This window comes from Hemitrygon akajei, chromosome 18, assembly GCF_048418815.1.
Source record: "Hemitrygon akajei chromosome 18, sHemAka1.3, whole genome shotgun sequence".
Lineage (NCBI taxonomy): Eukaryota > Metazoa > Chordata > Chondrichthyes > Myliobatiformes > Dasyatidae > Hemitrygon > Hemitrygon akajei.
The window spans coordinates 67348588-67371135 of record NC_133141.1 but is presented as its reverse complement, the minus strand read 5'-3'; the positions used below and the strand labels follow the sequence as shown (position 1 = coordinate 67371135).

The 22548-nt window shown below is 44.4% G+C and overlaps 1 long non-coding RNA gene across 1 annotated transcript in view; it reads left to right on the top strand.

Annotated features, from left to right (window-relative positions):
• The window catches only part of LOC140741621 (uncharacterized), a 53320-nt gene extending 31365 nt beyond the window's left edge, over positions 1 to 21955 (top strand). The window contains exon 4 of the long non-coding RNA XR_012102100.1: positions 21831 to 21955. This is a non-coding gene — a long non-coding RNA (uncharacterized lncRNA). The remainder of the gene's footprint in view (positions 1 to 21830) is intronic.
• Positions 21956 to 22548: the final 593 nt, after the last annotated feature.

Below are 22548 nucleotides of genomic sequence, written 5' to 3'. Positions count from 1 at the left end.
CTGTCTCTTGTTCTCTTCCGATTCTATTGGTGTCCGTTTTAAGCGTCTGATATTAAAATTCCAGATTCCTCAAAGATTCCTGGACAGCAGAGACGGGTTTTTTCCAAGCTTTTCATTAGCATTTGTCAGTTTATCAATCTTAGTGTCCACCATTCCGATCTTGGTGTTAATATCCTGCATCAAAGAAAACATTCTTTCTGAAGTAGAGACTTCCTCTGCCTCCTTTGTTTGTTCAGCTTGGGAAACAATTTTGCCATCTCTTAATTCGATTCCAGTTCAGGTACCAGCCATCGTAATTAAATCGTAAATCCTTCACTAAAATTAATAAATCTTTGAAGTTTAAGCAAAACTAGCAGTGGAAAGTAAGTTGTAAAAGGAAGGAGTAGCGTCAACATGCATCTTACTCCATGGGCTGCCGAGAGGAGACTCCACTACCTCTCTATATGTCCTATCTATCACCCTGTCAGCCCCCTGAAAGATCCAGAGTTCATCCAGTTCCAGCTCCAACTCCTTAAAGTGGATTGCTAGAAGCTGCAGCTGGATGCACTTCTCACAGGTGTAGTCATCAAGGACACTGGAGGTCTCCCTGTCTTCCCACTTCCTGCAAGAGGAGCATTGTGTCGAAAGGACAGTCTGGTAGGCAGATGGGATGGGGTGGCTTTGTAGGCAAAAAATGAAGTCAAATTCTGAGAAAGAAGTGTCATAAGATCAGAAGATATAGTATCCTTGTGGGCAGAGTTAGGAAACTGCAAGGGTAAAAAGACCTTGATGGGAATTATATACAGGCCCCTGAACAGTAGCCATGATGAAGTAGCTAATTGACAATAGAAGATAGAAAATGCATGTCAAAAGGGCAATGTTACGATAATTATGGGGGATTCAATATGCAGGTAGAGTGGGACAATCAGGTTTGTGCTGGATTCCAACAAAAGAGATTTATAGAATGTCTACAACATGGTTTTTTAAGAGCAGCTTGTGGTTGCGCCCAATAGGGGAATGGCAGTTCTCGGTTGGGCGTTATGTAATGACACAGGTTTGATTAGGAAGTTTAAGGTAAAGGAATCCTCCGAAGATAGTCATCATAATATGATAGAATTAACTCTGCAGTTTAAGAAGGGCAAGATAAAATTGAATATATCAGTTTTACAGTGGAGTAAAGGGAATTAAAGAGGCATGATAGAGGAAATGGCTAAAGTTGATTGAAAGGAAACACTAGCAGAGCTGATGGCAGAAGAGCAATGGCTGGAGTTCCTGGGAGAAATTCAGAGAGCGCAGAAAAGATACATCCAAAGATGAGGAAGTAGTCTAAAAGAAAACTGAGGCAACCTTGGCTGACAAGGGAAGTGAAAGACAGCATGAAAGCAAAAGAGAGAGCATATAACAGCAAAAATTAGAGGGAAGGCAGAGGACTGGAATGTTTTAAAAAAACATCGGAAGGCAACTGGGGAGATTGTCATAGGGGACAAAGAAGTGGTGGAAAACATTAATTAGTATTTTGTGTCAATCTTTACTATAGAAGACACAAGCAGAATGCCAAAGAAGAGAGTGTCAGGAGGCAGAAATGAGTGCGGCAGATTTGCTAGAGCTGTTGGGGAGGGATTAAACTAATGTGGCAGGGGGATGGGAACTGGAGTGATATGGTCGAGGATGGGGCAGTTGGTATACAAGCGGTTGCAATGTGTGGTGAGACTATCAGGAAGGCAAGAAGATGACAGGGCAAAATTGCTGTCAGTGGGATGAGTTGAAGTGAACCATGGAGACAAAATCGAAAAGGGTGATACAGGACTGAAGGTGTTACATTTGAATGCACACAGTATACGGAATAAGGGAGATGATCTTGAAGTAGAGTTAGAGATTGGTGGTGTAAAACGTTGTGGGCATCACTGTGTTGTAGCTGAAAGAAAGTTATGTTTGGGAGCTTTACATCCAAGGATATACCTTGTATCAACAGGAGAGGCAGGTAGGCAAAGGGGATGGCTTGGCTCTATTTAAAAAATGAAATGAAATCCTAAAAATAAGGTGACATTGGATCAGAAGATACAGAATCTTTGTGGGCAGAGTTAAGAAACTGCAAGGGTAAAAAGTCCCTGATGGGAATTATATACAGGCCTCCTAACAGTAGCCAGGGTGTGAAATATGAATTACAACAGGAGATAAAATAGGCATGTAGAAAAGTCAATGTTATGTTAGTCATAGGGGATTTCAATTTGCACATGTTTGGGAAAATCAGGTTGGTGTTGGATCCCAAGAGAGAGAATTTGCAGAATGCCTATGAGATGACTTTCCAGAGCAGCTTGTTGTTGAACCCAGTGGAGGAAATGTTATTCTGGATTGGAATTTGTGTAATACGCAGGATTTGATTCAGGAGTTTAGGGTAAACGATCCCTCAGGCAGTAGTAATCATTAATGATAGCATTTACCTTACAATTTGAGAGGGAGAAGCTGAAGTTGGATGGATCAGTATGACAATGGAGTAAAGAGGCAGCCATGGCTAAAAAAGGAAGTTAATGCCAACATGAAAGCAAATTAGAGGGCATATAATAGACCAAAAATTAGTGGGAAGTTAGAGGATTTGGGAAGCTTTAAAATACACCAGAAGGCAACTTATAATGGCATAAGGAGAGGAAAAATTGAAACATGAAGTTAAGCTAGCAATAATATCAGAGGATACCAAAAAATCTTTTAGATATATAAGAAATAAAAGAGAGGCAAGAATAGATATTGATGCATTGAAAAATGATGCTGGAGAGGTATTAATGGCAGACAAGGAAATGGCAGATGAACTGAATAAGTATTTTGCAATGTTCTTCACTGTGGAAGACACTAGCAGTTTGCCAGAAGTTTGAGAGTGTCAGGGGGCAGAAGTGAGCACAGTGCTATTACTGAGAAGAAGGTGTTTGGGAAGATGAAATGTCTGAAGATAGATCAGTCACCTGGACCATATGGACTGCACTCCAGGTTCTGAAAGAGGTAGCTGAAGAGGCATTAGGAATAATCTTTCAAGAATCAATAGTTTCTGGCATGGTGCCAGAGGACTTGAAAATTGCAAATGTCATTCCACACTTCAAGAAGGGAGGGAGACATAAGAAAGGAAATTTATAGGCCAGTTAGCCTGACCTCAGTGGTTGGGAAGATGTTGGAGTCGACTCTTAAGGATGAGGTCTCAAGGTACTTGGAGGCACATAATGAAATAGTCTGAAGCCAGCATGGCTTCCTGAAGGGAAATTTTGTCAGACATATCTGTTCAAATTCTTGAAGAAATAACTAGCAGTATAGACAAAGGATAATCAGTGGATGTTGTATACTTGGATTTTACGAGGAGCTGCACATGAGACTGTTTAATAAGATCCCATGGTATTATTGGAAAGAGACGAGCATAGATACATGATTGGCAGGAGGCAAAGAGTGAGGATAAAGGGAGACTTTTCTGGCTGGCTGCCAGTGAATGGTGTTGTTCCGCAGGGGTTGATGTTGGGACCACTTCTTTCTACCTTATATGTCAATGATTTGTATAGGAAATTGAAAGCTTTGTGGGCAAGTATGTGGACGATATGAAGATGGGTAGAGGGGCAGATAGTGTTGAGGAAGCAGAGAGTCTGCAGAAGGACAGACAGATTGGGAGAATGAGCAAAGAAGTGGCAGGTGGAATATAGTGTGGGGACATGTGTGGCCATGCACTTTGGTAAAAGGAATAAAGGCGTAGATTTTTTTAAACAACAAGAAAATTCAAAAATGAGGGGTGCAACAGGACTTGGGAGCTTGTGTGCTGGATTCCTGAAAGGTTGAACCAATCTTCTACCATGCTCATATCTTTTCTCAAATACCATAGGCTTTTATCTTGTGCAGCATCTTGTCAAAAGCCTTCTGAAAATCAATGTAAACAACATCCATTGACTCTCCTTGTTCTCTCCTGCCTGTTATTTCCTTAAAGAATTCCAACAGATTTGTCAGGCAAGATTTCTTTCTCCTTAAGGAAACCATGCTGACTTTGACCTACTTTATCATGTCTCAAAGTATGACAAAACCTCTTCCTTAATAATGGACTCCAACATCTTCCCGACCAATGAAGCCAGGCTACCTGGCCTATACTGTCCCTTCTTCTGCTTCTTTCCCTTCTTAAAGTATGGAATGAGATTTGCAATTTACCAGTCCTCCAGAACTATTCCAAAATCTAGTAATTGTTGAAAGATTATTACTAGTGCCTCCACAATCTCTTTAGCTACCAATTTCAGAACCCTTGGGTGCAGTCCATCTGGACTAGGTGACTTAGCTACCTCACACTTTTCAGCTTCCTGAGCAATGTCTCCTCAGTTATCACAACTATTCTCACTTTTATCTCCTGACACTCTCAAATTACTAGCATACTGCTTAGCTTCTTTCACAGTGAAGACTGAGCAAAATACTTACTGTTTGTCTGCCATTTTGGTCCCCCTTTACTATCTCTCCAGTGTTATATTCCACTGGTTCAATATCCATTCTCACCTCTTTTATTCTTTACAAATTTGAAAATGCTTTGCATATCTTCCTTTATACTATTGGCTAGCTTACCTTTATATTTAATTTTTCCTCTTGTAATTGTTTATGTCATTGCCTTCTGTTAGTTTTTAAAGGCTTCGTAGTTCTCTAACTACCTACTAATTTTTGCTGTATTATGACGTCTCGTCAGCACACTGCCTCATCTTCCCTTTAGAATACTTTATCTTTGGGATGTATTGATCCTGCTCCTTCTGAGTTGCCCCCACAAACTCCAACCATTGATGATGTGCCATCATCCTTGCTAGTGTCCCTTTCCAATCAACTTTGGCCAGCTAGCCTTTTTATGCCTCTGTAATTTCAGTTACTCACCTGTAATAGTGATACTGTAGCGGTGTGCTACATGCAGCGCTGAAATAACGACATGTAGTCGGTGAGCTGCAGTTGCAAAAGAGGTTTATTCAAACTTCGCAGCCTCACTTTAAAGCCTTCCTGTTCCCGCTCTTCCCGGGCGGGAATGCATATTCACACTCCCGTCCCACGCGCGGGCTTTTCCCCTTGCTGGTGAAGCAGGCTTGGCGCCCTCTTTGGGACCGGCCTCAATACCGGCACGCGCCACTTTGTGAGCCAGTTCGAGTGCACTGGGAAGTGGGTCACCACATAACCCCCCCCCCCCCAGAACCGGCGATACACCCCCCAATGTCCTCAGTCCGGGTCGGACTCTGTTTGGGAGGTCTGCCTCTGCGTCGCGGTGCCTGAATCTCGACCGGCTGCACCAAGTCCACATGGGCCAATTTGAGTCGGTCCACTGTGAAAACTTCCTCTTTCCCCCCAATGTCCAGCACAAATGTGGACCCGTTGTCTCTGATTACCGTAAACGGCTCCTCGTAGGGCTGCTGTAGCGGTGCCCGATGTCCGCCCCGTCGTACAAAAACAAACTTACAGTTTTGCAGGTCAGGTTCTGCCCATGTTGTGAAGTGGGTATGGGGGCCAGGTTACCGAGCCTCTCGCGTAGTCTGTCCAGGACTGCTGCGGGTTCTTCCTCTTGCCCCCTTGGGGCTGGTATGAATTCTCCTGGGATGACCAGAGGCGCGCCGTACACCAACTCGGCCGACAAGGTGTGCAGATCCTCTTTGGGCGCCGTGCGGATTCCGAGCAGGACCCAGGGAAGCTCGTCCACCCTGTTAGGCCCTTTGAGGCGGGCCATGAGAGCCGACTTCAGGTGACGGTGGAAATGCTCCACTAGTCCGTTCGACTGTGGGTGGTAGGCAGTTGTGTGGTGCAGCTGTGTCCCCAAAAGGCTGGCCATAGCTGACCACAGGCTGGAGGTGAACTGGGCGCCTCTGTCGGAGGTAATGTGGGCCGGTACACCAAAGTGAGATACCCAGGTTGCAATCAGTGCTCGGGCGCAGGATTCGGAGGTGGTGTCGGTGAGAGGGACCGCCTCTGGCCATCTTGTGAACCGGTCCACGATAGCCAGGAGGTGCCGCGCTCCTCGCGACACTGGCAGGGGGCCCACGATATCCACATGAATGTGGTCGAAACGCCGGCGGGTGGGGTGGAACTGCTGCAGCAGGGCTTTGGTGTGCCGCTGCACCTTGGCTGTTTGGCAGTGCATGCACGTTTTGGCCCATTCACTGACCTGCTTGCGGAGTCCGTGCCAAACGAACCTGTTGGCTACCATCCGGACGGTTGACCTGATGGAGGGGGTGAGCTAAGTTGTGAATGGAGTCGAAAACGTGCTGCCGCCAGGGACGATGGGGCGGGGGTTGACCGGTGGTGACGTCACAGAGTAGGGTCCTCTCACCTGGGCCTACGGGGAGGTCCTGGAGTTGCAAACCGGAGACTGTGGTTCTGTAACTAGGGATCTCCTCATCTGCCTGCTGCGCCTCCACCAGCGCCTCATAGTCTACCCCCTGGGACAGGGCTTGGATGTTAGGTCTGGAGAGAGTGTCCGCCACGACATTGTCCTTTCCCGAGACATGCCGGACATCCGTCGTGTATTCGGAGATATAGGACAGATGTCACTGCTGGTGGGATGACCAGGGGTCGGATGCTTTCGTGAACGCAAAGGTAAGCGGTTTGTGGTCTGTGAACGCGGTGAAGGGCCTACCTTCTAAGAAGTACCTGAAATGCCGGATGGCCAGGTATAGTGCCAACAGTTCCTGGTCGAAAGCACTGTATTTGAGCTCGGGTGGTCATAGATGTTTGCTGGAAAACGTCAGGGATTGCCAGCGACCTTTGATGAGTTGTTCCAGCACTCCACCGACTGCCATGTTAGATGTGTCTACTGTGAGGGCAGTAGGGACGTCCGTTTTGGGGTGCACTAGCATCGTGGCGTTTGCCAAGGCTTCTTTGGTTTTAATGAAAGTGGCGGTGGACTCCTTGTCCCAGGTAATGTCCTTGCCCTTACCCGACATCAGGGCGAACAGGGGGCGCATGATTCGGGCTGCTGAAGGGAGGAAGCGGTGGTAGAAATTCACCATACCCATGAATTCCTGAAGGCCTTTGATTGTGTTGGGTCGGGGGAAATGGCGGACCGCGTCTACCTTGGCGGGCAGAGGGGTTGCCCCTGTTCAGTAATCCTGTGGCCCAGGAAGTCGATGGTGTCGAGCCCGAACTGCCATTTGGCCGGGTTGATTGTTAGGCCGTATTCACTCAGTCGGGCGTAGAGTTGACGGAGGTGGGACAGATGCTCCTGACGACTACTGCTGCCAATGAGGATGTTATCCAAATAGATGAAAGCAAGGTCCAGGTCGTGTCCCACCGCGTCCATTAACCGCGGAAACGTCTGTGCGGCATTCTTTAGGCCGAATGGCATGCGGAGGAACTCGAAAAGGTTGAACGGGGTGATGAGTGCCGTTTTGGGGACGTCGTCTGGATGCATCGGGATTTGATGGTATCCCTTGAGGAGGTCTACCTTGGAGAAGATCCCTGCGCCGTTTGCAGGTTTGCTGCAAAGTCCTGAATGTGCGGCACAGGATAGTGGTCCGGTGTTGTACCCTCGTTCAGCCTGCGGTAGTCGCCGCATGGTCTCCAGCCCCCTGTTACTTTGGGCACCATGTGCAGGGGGGAGGCCCATGGGCTGTTGGACCGCCGTATGATCCCCAATTCCTCCATCCTCTTGAACTCCTCCTTCGCCAGTCGGAGCATGTCTGGGGGAAGCCTTCGAGCACGGGCGTGGAGGGGTGGTCCTTGTGTCAGGATGTGGTGCTGTACGCCGTGTCTGGGCATGGCTGCCGTGAACTGCGGTGCCAGAACCGATGGGAGATCCACCAGGACTCTGGTGAAGTCGTTGTCGGACAGCGTGATGGAGTCTAGGTGTGGGGCCGGCAACTGGGCTTCACCCAGGGAGAACGTTTGAAAGGTCTCGGCATGGACCAGTCTCTTCCTTGGCGGGTTGACCAGTAGGCTGTGAGCTCACAAAAAATCCGCTCCCAGGAGTGGTTGGGCTACGGCAGCCAGTGTGAAGTCCCATGTGAACCGGCTGGAGCCGAACTGTAGCCGCACCGTACGGGTGCTGTAGGTCCTTACTGTGCTGCCGTTCGCGGCCCTCAGGGTGGGACCCGGTTCTCTGTTGTGGGTGTTGTAACTCGTCGGAGGTAAGACACTGATCTTGGCTCCGGTGTTGACCAAAAAGCGGCGTCCTGACTGCTTGTCCCAGACATACAGGAGGCTATCCCGATGGCCAGCTGCCATAGCCATCAGCGGCGGCTGGCCCTGGCATTTCCTGGGAACTTGCAGGGCAGGCTACAGCGGCGGGCTTCTGCGCCCCACCGCTGGTGGTAGAAGCACCATTGTTCGTTGGTCTCCTCACCCCTGCCTCTGGGGTTAGTGGGCTCTGCGGCCGGGCCTGGTCTGGTCTGCTGCTGGGAGCGTGGCCTGGTGATCTGTGCGACGGATGCCCCACTCTCCTTCTTGGCTTTCCACGGTACGTCTGCCTGGGCTGCCACCTTCCGGGGGTCGCTGAAATGCACGTCGGACAGCAGCAGGCGTATGTCCTCGGGCAGCTGCTCCAGGAACGCCTGCTCAAACATGAGGCAGGGCTTGTATCCTCCGGCCAGGGATAGCATCTCGTTTATCAAAGCCGACGGTGGCCTGTCTTCCAAACCATCCAGGTGCATTAAGCGGGCAGCTCGCTCGCGCCATGAGAGTCCGAAAGTCCTTATGAGCAGGGCTTTGAATTCTGTGTATTTGCCAACCTCTGGGGGCAACTGTATGAACTCCTCAACCTGGGCGGCTGTCTCCTGGTCGAGGGAGCTCACCACGTAGTAGTAACGTGTGGCATCTGAGGTTATCTGCCGAATGTGGAATTGGGCTTCTGCTTGCTGGAACCATAGGTGAGGTCGGAGCGTCCAGAAGCTTGGCAGTTTTAACGGAACTGCATGAACAGATGCGGCGTCATTCATCTCCAGTCCAAATATCGTTTGGGCCATCAAGGTCACCAATTGCAGCGGTGTGCTACACACAGCGCTGAAATAACGACACGTAGTCGGTGAGCTGCAGTTGCAAAAGAGGTTTATTCAAACTTCGCGGCCTCGCTTTAAAGCCTTCCTGTTCCCGCCCTCCCCGGGAGGGAATACAGTAGGGGGCGCGTATTCACAGTCCCGTCCCGCGCGCGGGCTTTTCCCCTTGCTGGTGTAGCAGGCTTGGCGCCCTCTTTGGGACCGGCCTCAATGCCGGCGCATGCCACTTTGTGAGCCGGTTCGTGTGCGCTGGGAAGTAGGTCGCCACAATACTTCTGACTTTATCTTCTCCCCCTCAAACTGTCGGGTGAATTCTATCATTATGATCAGTGCCTCCAATGGGTTCCTTTACTGAAAGCTCCCCAATCAAATCTGGTTCATTACATAACAACCAATCTAGAATTGCCTTTCCCTAGTGGGTCCAAACACAAGCTGCTCTAAAAATTAATCTCTTATGCATTCTTCAAATTCTCTCTTGGATGTGTATCCTTGGATATCTGTAACCCCTAACACCTCTATGTATTTGTAACTTTTGTAAAATGTAATGTGACAAAATGGAACCTACAAAATCCCAGAGTGCTTTGCTGGTTTGTATGGAGGTTTAGAGGTAGCTGTGTGTGTTTTACGACAGGAGATGTGTGTTTTTATGGCAGTGGGGGAGGATTTTTTGACAACTGAGGAAAACAGTATGCAGCTTCTGAAGAACAAATGTCAGAAAGAGATAAAGATGCAGATAATGGAGAAATGTTATGGAATGGAATTTATTACTGTTTTCTGTAAAAAGTATTAAAGTAGTTTGTTTTGAGCTATAAAATTGAAGCTCTATCCAGATGATAACTTGCAAATCTTTCCTTGCAAGTAAAATAATAAAGATGCTATAATTTGATCAACTCTGAATTTGTTGTAGTTTGTTTCTCTGCTAGAAGACCTGGTTGAACAGTACATGACAGAATTTGAAGGTCCACCTCAGATTTGCCTGTCCAGGTGCGATAGCGACACGGTAAATTCCAAGGACAGAATTGCCTAGGGGAAACTCTTCAGGAGTAGCAATTGCCGAAGAAAAAGTAGGTTTCCTTTGCTTCTGTAAATCTTTTACTCCTGGCAGTTAGACTTCAGTTTTGTCTCGCTTTCACCCTATGCACTGCGATCAATACCATAGTCTTGAGTGGATCAGTTTCTCTCGACATGATGACAGAAACTTTGAGTAAAAAAAGGTGTTCTTTTTAAATCTACCTGGGGTCTGGGATGTGTGAAAGAGATGTGCACAAACATATTGGATGGTTCTCTGTCGGGGACACTTATATAGTTCGACCCAGCGTCAAGGATGCGTGGAATTTTACTGAGGCAATATAAGAAAAAAAAATTAGTAAACCACCCAATAACGACACGGGGCACCGGAACTAAATACTGAAATTTATTAAACCCTACAGGACGCTCTGGTGAAAACTAGTATGTTCATAGAATATTGAAAACAAACAGAACAAAATAAGGATGATGGGGCAGGCTGCGTCTTTCCTTCATCCAGAAAGAGAAATCAGCATGTGAAAAGAAAGGTAATAATGGAAATTATACAAAGTGTTTGAAGCAGATACAAACCTGCAGAGCCAACTTGCTACACAGAGAGGAATATGTGCTTTTGGATCTGAAAGAGGGGAAGAAGATGAATATGGAAATATAGTTTGAAATGATTTAGCAGATAAAGTGACCAGATATAGTTATGATGAGGAGCCTCCACCTGAGGATCTCCCAACCAATGTAAAATGTACAACCAAAAAGAACCTGTGCCACCAATGGCACAATTGCCCCCCCCCCCCACCCCAGTTATTATCAGAGAGGGGGAGCCAGGGCTGGAAATTAAAACCAAAAATATAACACACACTACCCTGCTTGGGCTACAGCAGTTGAGTGATATAGTTAAGGATATCAGGGCATATGTGCCTGGGGATGATTCTGGAGAGCCATTCCAAGTAATTAGTTACCAGAGAGAAATTCAGAGACTAGATGATAAAACGAGGCAAGGAGATTGATTATAATGTGCTTGCATCTGAACAATCACTCCACTTTACTGGAAACACAGTGACATGCTAAGGGAATAAATGAAGAATTAAAGAATGCAATACTAACTGTGTAATAACAATGGGGATCCAAATAGATGAGTTTCATAAATGTTACCAGAGGAAAGGAGAACACCCCATTGCATTTGCATCCCATTTGTGGATGGTGTTCCAAGCGGTGTATGCATCAATACTAGATCAAGATCATTTAGAGCCAGAACCCACCAATAGATGGTTAAGAATATTAATGTCTGACAGCACCGAAGAATCTAGAAAGATGTTGGAACTGTTTGATCCCAGTGACAGGACACATACTGAGTTGTGGATGTTTAGGAAAATGATTAGAGCATGGGAGAAGGAAGTGCAGGAGTTAGATTTTAACTTTAAGAATACTCCAGAGGCAATGAAGTGTTTTCCCTTCGAGAAAATATACAGGATTTCGTGGAGAATGCAGATCAGGACAAAAACTAGAATAGAGATTGCAGAAGGGAAGTAACACCATACTGGAATGTACCTTCACCCAATCAGGGAAGCTGTTGTTGGAGGCAGTACAGCACTCAAATCTGCTGTTTCAGCTGTGGTAATGTGCCCAGAACTCGACAGCAAACAGTTCCTATAATTTAAGTTCAGAAGGGTCAGAATATGTTGGAATTTGGTTAATGTGAAGATTTCATGCTTTGAACTTGTTGAATGTTGTTTATATTTGAATCCCTGCACCCTGCTCCAATTCCTCAGCCACACATTTATCCTCCACCTCATTCTATTCCTATACTCACTGTCACATGGCACAGGCAGTAATCCTAAGATTACTACCTTTGAGGTCCTGCTTCTCAGCTTCACTCATAGTTATATTAATAGCAAAAGGATAGTGAGGGATAAAATTGGTCCCTTAAAGAAACAGAATGGACAGCTATGTGTGGAGCCAAAAGAGATGGGGGAGATTTTGAACAATTTCTTTTCTTTGGTATTCACTAAGGAGAAGGATATTGAATTGTGTAAGGTAAGGGAAACAAGTAGGGAAGTTATGGAGGCTATGATGATTAAAGAAGAGGAAGTACTGGCACTTTTAAGGAATATAAAAGTGGATAAATCTCCGGGTCCGGATATTCCCTAGGACCTTGAGGGAGGTTAGTGTAGAAATAGCAGGGGCTCTGACAGAAATATTTCAAATGACATTAGAAATGTGGATGGTGCCAGAGGATTGGCGTATTGCTCATGTGGTTCCATTGTTTAAAAAGGGTTCTAAGAGTAGACCTAGCAATTATAGGCCTGTCAGTTTGATGTCAGTGGTGGGTAAATTAATGGAAAGTATTCTTAGAGATGGTATATATAATTATCTGGATAGACAGGGTCTGATTAGGAACAGTCAACATGGATTTGTGCGTGGAAGGTCGTGTTTGACAGATCTTATTAAATTTTTTGAAGAGGTTACGACGAACGTTGACGAGGGTAAAGCAGTGGATGTTGTCTATATGGACTTCAGTAAGGCCTTTGACAAGGTTCCGCACGGAAGGTTAGTTAGGAAGGTTCAATCATTAGTTATTAATATTGAAGTAGTAAAATGGATTCAACAGTGGCTGGATGGGAGATGCCAGAGAGTAGTGGTGGATAACTGTTTGTCAGGTTGGAGGCCAGTGACTAGTGGTGTGCCTCAGGGATCTGTATTGGGTCCAATGTTGTTTGTCATATACATTAATGATCTGGATGATGGGGTGGTAAATTGGATTAGTAAGTATGCAGATGATACTAAGATAGGTGGCATTGTGCATAATGAAGTAGGTTTTCAAAGCTTGCAGAGAGATTTAGTCCAGTTAGAAGAGTGGGCTGAACGATGGCAGATGGAGTTTAATGTTGATAAGTGTGAAGTGATATATTTTGGTAGGAATAATCCAAATAGGACATACATGGTAAATGGTAGGGCATTGAAGAATGCAGTAGAACAGAGTGATCTAGGAATAATGGTGCATAGTTCCCTGAAGGTGGAATCTCATGTGGATAGGGTGGTGAAGAAAGCTTTTGGTATGTTGGCCTTTATAAATCAGAGCATTGTATAGGAGTTGGGATGTAATGTTAAAATTGTACAAGGCATTGGTAAGGCCAAATTTGGAGTATTGTGTACAGTTCTGGTCACTGAATTATAGGAAAGATGTCAACAACATAGAGAGAGTACAGAGAAGATTTACTAGAATGTTACCTGGGTTTCAGCACCTAAGTTACAGGGAAAAGTTGAACAAGTTAGGTCTTTATTCTTTGGAGCGTAGGGGAGACTTGATAGAGGTAATTAAAATTATGAGGGGGATAGATAGAGTTGACGTGGATAGGCTTTTTCCATTGAGAGAAGGGGAGATTCAAACAAGAGGACATGAGTTGAGACTTAGGGAGCAAAAGTTTAAGGGTAACACGAGGGGGAATTTCTTTACTCAGTGGTAGCTGTGTGGAACGAGCTTCCAGTAGAAGTGGTAGAGGCAGGTTTGGTATTGTCATTTAAAGTAAAATTGGATAGGTATATGGAAGGGAAAGTAATGGAGGGTTATGGGCTGAGTGCGGGTCAGTGGGACTAGGTGAGTAAACGTTCAGCATGGACTAAAAGGGCCGAGATGGCCTCTTTCCGTGCTGTAATTGTAATATAGCAGTTTCAGTGACAGATTGCTATCGATGCAATGCTCCTCAGACAGGATGAAGAGATCAATATTCCCCAATGCCATTCGGCTTTACAATTCAACCGCCAGGAGTAAGATATGTTAAAGTGCCGGGGTTAGGACTCAATGTATTTAAGTAAACTACTTAAGAACTTTTTAAAAGCTATTATTAATGCTTTTTGAGAGCGTGATTTTAGATGCATATACTTACTGAGTTAAGTATTGTATGTAATTAGTTTTGCTACAATAAGTGTATGGGACATTGGAAAAAATGTTGAATTTCCCCATGGGGATGAATAAAGTATCTATCTATATGGTTATAAGTCAATAATAGGGTAAATGCAAAAGAGAGGGCATATAATATAGCAAATATTACTGGGAAGGTGGAGGTTTCGGAAGCCTTTAAAAACCAACAGAAGGCAACTACATAAATCATGAAAGAAAAAAAAATATGAAGGTAAGCTAGCCAATAATATAAAAGAATATACCAAAAGCTTTTTCAGATACTGTTCTGTGCAAAATTCTCAGGCACATACTGTATACAGGTCGACCTTCACTAATCCAACTACCTGTAATCTGGTTCCTTCGATAATCCGGCACTGATCTCAAATTTTCCGCACAACTGTAATTTCAAATTTCCTGGGCCACTGTACTGATCTGCTGCACATTGTTTTGGTTGCGCTAGATCTGTTCACGTGTTGGTGCACTCTTGTAAGCACAGACAGGTGATCCCTGCTTGTTTTCCTGCATTTACGAATATCATTTGCGTGAGGTGCGGCGCCTGGCACCCACCTGTCTCACCCACCAGCAGTGGGAGAGCTGGCGCACGCTGGGTCGGTCCACCTTCTCGCCGGCCTGCTGGCAGTCGCGCACTACCCTCCGGTGTCGCCTGGCCGGTGCTCTGTTCTCTTCTGCCTAAGACCTCAGATCAGATTTGGCGACCCACTGAATTTAAGCATACAGGTTTCCCCTGCCGTGTGAAGGTAGAGCGTTCCGATGAAACAGTTCGTAAACCAGAATGTTGTAAAGTGAAGAAGCAATTACCATTTATTTATATGGGAAAAATTTGTGAGTGTTCGCAGACCCAAAAAATAACGTATTTGGCATGATTTGATAACAAATAAAACCTAAAATAACAGTGACATATAGTAAAAGCAGGGATGATATGATAAGTACACAGCCTATATAAAGTAGAAATACTTTTCTGCAATCATTGCAGCACTGTCCACTGTAGCGAAAATCTCACGCAAGCGCCCTCGGCAGAAACACTCGGCACATGCGCTCTTGGCGGAAGCACTCTCTCCAGTAACCTTTAAGCTATGAAGCTGCCAAATCATACCAAATAACAAATCGTAGCAAATAACACATAAAAATATACAGTCTAGATAAAGTAGAAATAATGTATGTACAGTGTAGTTTCACTTATCGGAATCGGGAAGACAGCGAGCACACTGATGATGGTGTATTAGACTGAGTTGTCGGAGGTTGGGGTGGTGGGAGGTAGAGGAGTCTGGGGTGTCATCTCATTGTTGTCTGTTTCCATCAGGGTAGGCAGGTCATCTTCTATGTCTGTCTGCCTCGATGTCGAAGGTTGAGGTTTGTCTTCTGCTGTGGCTGATGTGGAAGGCTTGAAAAACAACAGTATGCTTGACTGCTTAGCCTCACACATTTTTCTATCATACAGTTCTTTGTAAGCACTCAAACCATCCTGCAAATATGACCTAAACATACGTACCCTTTCAAAATTAAAGTTGTACTTTTCTGCAATCATTGCAGCATTGTCAATCACAGTGAAAATCTCACACAGTTGCTTCACGTTCAGTTCCTGGACGACTTCACTTTCGGGCCATTTGCTACTGCGTTTGGTTTTGATTGTTATCCTTTCCTCTTCCATTTGCATCAGCTCGTCATCTGTCAGTTCTTGGTCATGGGATGCCAAAACCTCTTAAACATCATCTTCATCAACTTCCACAGGCCAAACTCACTTTGTCCTTACTTCGTTCGCCATGATCAAAATGCTTAATTAAGTCTAGTTTTATGCTAAGTGTAACACCCTTATGAGCTCTTTTAGGCTTTTCCGATACCTTAGAACTCATCTTGCTAACAGATGCACAAAATAAATTGACATAAAGCACAGATGCTCACAGGCACGTGTTTAAGCAATGCCGGCTAGAATGCAGTTCCGGGTGAGGAGCTTGGCTGCTCAGCGCACGCGCTGACTTTTTTCGTAACAGTGAAAACACCTTCTGTTAGCGAAAACTGGTAACTAATGTAGTTCTTTTGTAACAGCGAAGTGTCGTAAAGCGAACGTTTGAAAAATGGTGGACACCTGTATTACTAAGAGGAGGAAAAGAAACTAACGAGGATTCCCTCAGTAACTGATTTACATGATATTTTAAAGGTCTGATGAGGTGGTTAGCTATTGCTTAATGTGATCCTTTTGTAATTCAGCATTTTCACTAATACAGCATTCCTCAGGTCCCAATGTTGCCGGATTGTAGAAGGTCGACCTATATATAGCTAGGGTGCCTAAGACTTGATTAGTACTGTATTTGTCAATGCAGAGTGAGAGCAATTTTGTCAATCTAGTGAGAGCAAAGAATGTTGGGAATGGTGAGAGTGGATGTGTGTGGGACAGGTGGCAAAGAAGGAGTTCCAGAGATAGGCGGGTGGGGTAGCATGGTGCAGACACACCCAGCCCTGAGACACCAGGCAAGGTAATTTGAATCCAAAAAATAGGTTTATTGATCATTACAGAATATCTCCTCTGGTGCTTCCCACTCCCTTCCCTTTCCCTTTCCCTTTTCCCAACCATGAATCCCCTCTCCCAATACCCTTCTTACACTCAATCCAGAATAGAGACCCGTATCAGAATCAGGTTTATCGTCACCCACATATGTCATGAAATTTGTGTTTTTTTGCGGCAGTAGCACAGTGCAATGCATAAAATTACTGCAGTACTGTGCAAAGGTCTAAGGCACCATAGCTATATATATATGTACACACACACACACACACATATATATACATATATATGTGTGTGTGTGTCTAAGATTTTTGCACAGTATTGTTTATAAAAAAATAAAAGAGAGGCATGGGTGGATATCGGACCACTGGAATATGACACTGGCGAGATAGGGTAGTAATGGGGAACCAGGAAAATGCAGATGAACAATAAGTATTTTGCCCAGTCTTCACTCTGAAGATGAACTTAATTTTTTTTTCAGTCTTCACTGTAGAAGACACTAGCAGTATGCCAAAAATATGAGAGTGTCAGGGGGCAGAAGTGACTGTAGTTGCTATTGCTGTTACTAGGGAGAAGGTGCTCGGAAAGCTAAAAGGTCTGAAGGTAGATAAGTCACCTGGACCAGATGGACTACACCCCAAGGCTTTGAGAGATTGTGGAGGCATTAGTAATGATCTTTTGAGAATCATTAGATCTTGGAATAATTCTGGAGGACTGGAAAATTGCAAATGTCATTCCACACTTGAAAAAGGGAAAAAGGTAGAAGAAGGGAAATTGTAGACAAGGTAGTGTGACTTCAGTGGTTGGGAAGATGTTGGAGCCTATTATTAAGGATGAGGTTTTGGGGTACTTTGAGGCACTTGATGAAGAAGGCCAAAGTCAGCCTGACAAATCTTTTGGGATTCTTTGAGGAAATAACAGGCAGGAGTTAGAGAGTCATAGAATCATAGAAAACTACGCTGAACTGTTTAAAATAACCTACTCCCATCTACCTGTACCGAGACCATAGCCATCCACAACCCTACCATCAACTTCTCTATGCAAACTTCTCTTAAAAATTGAAATTGAGCTCACATGCACCGCTTGCACTGGCAGCTCATTTCACACTCTCACTAGTTTCCCTTCATGTTCCCCTTAAACATGTCACTTTTCACCCTTAACCCATGACCTCGAGTTGTAGTCCCACCCAACTTCAGTGGAAAAAGCCTGCTTGCATCTATCTTATCTATGCCCTTCATAATTTTGTATATCTCTATCAAATCTCTCTCAACCTTCTACGTTCCAAGGAATAAAGTCCTAACCTATTCAATCTTTCCTGATAACTTAGGTCCTTCAGTCCTAGCAACATCTTTGTAAATTTTCTCTGTACTTTCTCAAACTTGTTTACATCATTCCTGTGGGTAGATGATCAAAACTGCACACGATATTCCAAATTGGGACCCTACCAACATCTTATACAGCTTCAACATAAAATCCCATCACCTGTACTCAATATTTTGATTTATGAAGGCCAATATGTCAAAAGCTTTCTTTATGACCCTATCTACCTGTGCCGCCACTTTGATTGAATTATGGGCCTGTATTCCCAGATCCATTTTTCCTACAACACTCCTCAGTGTCTGCCCGTTCACTGTGTAAAGCCTACTCTTGTCTTTCCAAAGTGCAGAACCTCACACTTGTCTGCATTAAATTGCATCTGCCATTTCTCAGCTCATTTTTCCATCTGGTCCAGATCTCACTGCAAGCCATGATAGCCTTCCTCGCTGTCCACTACATCCCCAATCTTGGTTTCATCCACAAATTTGCTGATCCAATTAACCACATTATCATCCAGATCATTGATAGAGATGACAAACAAGAACAGACCCAGCACTGATCCCTGTGGCACACCACTTGTCATAGGCTTCCAGTCAGAGAGGCAAACATCTACTACCACTCTCTGACTTCTCCCACAAAGCCAATGCCTAATCCAATTTGTTACCTCATCTTGAATGCCGAGTGACTGAACCTTCTTGAGCAACCTCCCATGCGGGACCTTGTCAAATGCTTTGCTGAAATCCCTGTAGATAACATTCACTGCCTTGCCTCCACCAACTTTCATGGTTACTTACTCAAAAAACTCTAAAAGATTGGTTTGACCTGACTTGTCATGCACAAAGCTGTTGTGACTATCCCTAATCAGTCCATATTTATCCAAATACTCATATATCCTGTCCCTTAGAATATCAATCAATAACTTTCCCACTACTGATGTCAGGCTGTAGAGGATTTTGGCTAACCGGGTCAGGTAAATACCTTTGTGAGACTATAGAATTGTATGTCTGTATAGCTTAATGCCGCGATCAGCAGAAAATTGTGGTGTTGCCCTCTGGCCTTCTGCTGGACCAGTGAGGTTATCTCTGGTATTGTCCTTTAGCCTACTACTGTAGACATAAGACTGCGTGCTGTTGACCTCTAGCCTACAGCTGTAGAGCAAGAATATAATGCTGAGGTTGTATAAGATATTGGTTAGACTGCGTTTGGAGTATAGTGAGCAGTTTTGGGCCACATATTTACGAAAAGATGTGCTGGCATTGGAAAGTATCCAGAGGAGTTCATGAGAATGATTCTGGCATTGAAGGGCTTATTATATGAGAAGGGTTTGTTGGCTGTGAGCCTGTACTTGCTAGAGTTTAGAAAAATGAGGGGGGGATCTCATTTAAGCCTATTGAATATTGAAAGGCCTAAATAGAGTGGACATGGAGGGGATGTTTCCTAAGGTGGGTGAGGCTAGGGCCAGAAGGCACAGCCTGAAAATAGAGGAACTTACATTTATAACAGAATTGAGGAGGAATTTCTTTAGCCAGAGGGTGGTGAATCTGTGGAATTCATAGCCATGGACGACTATGGAAACCAAGAATTTCAGTATATTTAAAGTGGAGTTTGATAGGTTCTTGATTAGTCGGGTCATCAAAGGTTATGGGGAGAAGGGTGGAGAATGGGGTTTAGCAAGATAATAAATCAGTCAGGATAGAATGGTGGAACAGACTCGATAGGCTAAATGGCCTAATTCTGCTCCTATGTCTTCTGGTCTTATGGTCTCATTCTGTCATCAAAATTATTGGCATATGATATAGAAAGAAGCGATTCCAACAATGGCCCTGCAGAACACTACTAGTCACAGTCACTGGCAGCCAACCAGAAAAAGCCTGCTTTATTTCCACTCTTTGCCTCCTGCCAATCAGCCAATCACAGACCCGAGCAGGTGGGCCCAATGGCCTAATTCTGCACCTGTTTCTGGTGGTGTTATGGTGGTTTTCCACCAGAATGATTTTTCCTCCCTGTGGACAACACTCCCACCTAAATTTCAAAATTCAAAGTAAATTATTATCAAAGTACATATATGTCACCATATACAACCCTGAGATTGGTTTTCTTTCAGGCATTCACAGTAAATCAAGAAACACAACAGAATCATTGAAAGGCTACATGAAAAATAAACAACCAATGTGTTGCTCTGGATTTCCACCATCTGCAGAATCTCTTGTGTTTATTACTAGGTGCTTAAGAAGAATGTGGTAATGTCTGCCTCAATGACTATCGTCCAGTAGCACTTCCATCCACTGTGATGAAGTATGTTGAGAGGCTGATGATGAAACATGTTAACTCCTGCTAGAGTAGTGATTGCATCCGCTCTAATTTGCCTACAGGCATACCAGGCCCACAGTAGAAGCCATTTTGTTGGTTCTTCATTCAATCCTGGAATATCTGGACAGCAAAGGTGCATACATCGGGTTGCTCTTTATCGAGTACACCTCTACATTCAATACTATCATCTCCTCAAAACTAATCAACAAGCTTCAAGATCTTGGCCTCAATACCTCCATGATCTCCATCAGTCTGACTGTGAGGCTAAGCATTGCTCCAATGCCATGAACCTGTCCTCAGTGCGGGATCAAAGATAGAGAGGGTCAACAACTTTAAATTCCTCATTGTTATAATTTCAGAGAATCTGTCCTAGGCCTAGCACATAAGCGCCATTACTATGAAAGCATGGCAGTACCTCTACTTCCTTAGGTGTTTGTGAAGATTCGGCGTGAAACTGACAAATTTCTATAGATGTGTGGTGTAGTACAGTGTTTCCCGACCTTTTTCCTGACCAACACCCCCCCCCCCTAAAGCACTTACATCCTTGCCAACCCCCACCCCCCAAAGCACTTTCATACTTGCCAACATCCCTAGGCACAATATACCGTACTTACCGCCGCCCCCATAGTGTAAAACCATGTCTACCAGATGCTAACATAAGAAAAATAATTCTCCTTGAAAATTTTTATTTACACAGTATCTTTAAACCCAGATTACCAGTGCACTGTAAATCAATGAGCTTGATGGTTTTGGCAAGGGTTGAAATATCTGGTTCAAGTTGTGACAGCAAAAGCCTTAAGTCCCCGCACGTAACAATGGCCAAGCAGTTTCTGTTCTCAATATTTATTGCTTATTGATGTATTATTGTTTTTTCTTCTTTATTTTTATATTTGCACAGTCTGTTGTCTTTTTCACCTTGGTTGTTTGTTCATCATGTGTGGTGCGATCTTTTATTGATTTCTTGGATTTACTGTGTATGCTGATAAGTAAAAGAATATCAGGGTTGTATGTGGTGAATTATATGTACTTTGCTCCAAAACCTGGGCCACTGTACCTCCCTCTGCAACTGGATCCTGATTCCTAACCAGAAGACCACAATCTGGGTGGATTGGAAATAACATCTCCACCTCACTGACAATCAGCACTAGCGCATCTCAGGGATGTGTGCTTGGCCAACTGCTCTACTCTCTCTACACCCATGATTGTGTGACTAGGTATAGCTCAAATGCCTTCTATAACTTTGCTGACAACACAACTATTGTTGGTAGAATTTCAGATGGTGATGAGAGGGCATGCAAGAGCAAGATATATCAGCTAGTCGAGTGGTGTCACAGCAACAACCTTGCACTTAACGTCAGTAAGACCAAAGAACTGATTGTGGATTTCAGAAAGGATTGAAATAAGCTGTAGAGAGTTGTAAACTTAGTCAGCTCCATCACGGGCACTAGCCTCAGTAGTATCCAGGACATCTTCAAGGAGAGATGCCTCAGAGAGGTGGCATCCACCATTAAGGACCCCCATCACCCAGGACATGCCCTGTTTTCAGGGAAGAGGTACAGGAGCTTAAAGGCACACACTCAATGACACAGAATTAGCTTCTTCTCTGCCATCTGAATTCTGAATGGACATCAAACCCATGAACAGTACCTCACTGCTTTTTAAAAGTGTTTATTTTGCACTACTTATTTAATTGAACTATTATATATATACATATAATACAATGTATATATATTGTATTGTACTGCTGTTGCAAAGACAACAAATTTCACGATGTATGCCGGTGATATTAAACTTGATTCTGATAATAATTTATTTTGAACTTTAGGTGGAAGTGCTGTCCACAGGGACCTGTCGTTACGGGATAACACCACCAAGTGGGATTGTTGTCCACAGGGAGGAGCTACTATTATGGCCGAACACTACCATAAGACCACAAAACATAGGTGCAGAATTAGGCCATTCAGCCAATTGGCTCCACTCTGCCATTCTAGCATGGTTGATCTATTATCCCTCCTAACCCCATTCTTCTGTATTCTCCTTGTAACCTTTGACACCATTAATAATTAAGAACCCATCAAACTCTGCTTTAAATATAACTAATGACTTCTTCACCACAGCTGTCTGCGACAATGAATTCCCCAGATTCAACCTCCGGAACAAAATGCATAACCATACACTTCCTTGCACTATATTGCATCTGCAACTTCTTTGCCAATTCTAATCTGTCTTAGTCCTTCTGCGGACTCCCCGTTTCCTCAACACGACCTGCCGCTCCCCAAATCTTGGTATCATCTGCAAAATTGGCACCAAAGCCATCAATTCTGTCATCCAAGTCATTGGCATATAACAAAAAAAGGAACTGGTCCTAATGCCAACCCCTGCAAATCACTGCTAGTAACTGGCAGCCAACCAGAAAAGTCCCTCTTTATTCTGACTCTTTACCAGTCAGCCAATCTTCTATCCATGCTAGTATTTTCCTGTAATACCATGGGCTCTTATATTGTTAAGCAGTTTCCTGTGTGGCACCTTGTCAAAGGCTTTCT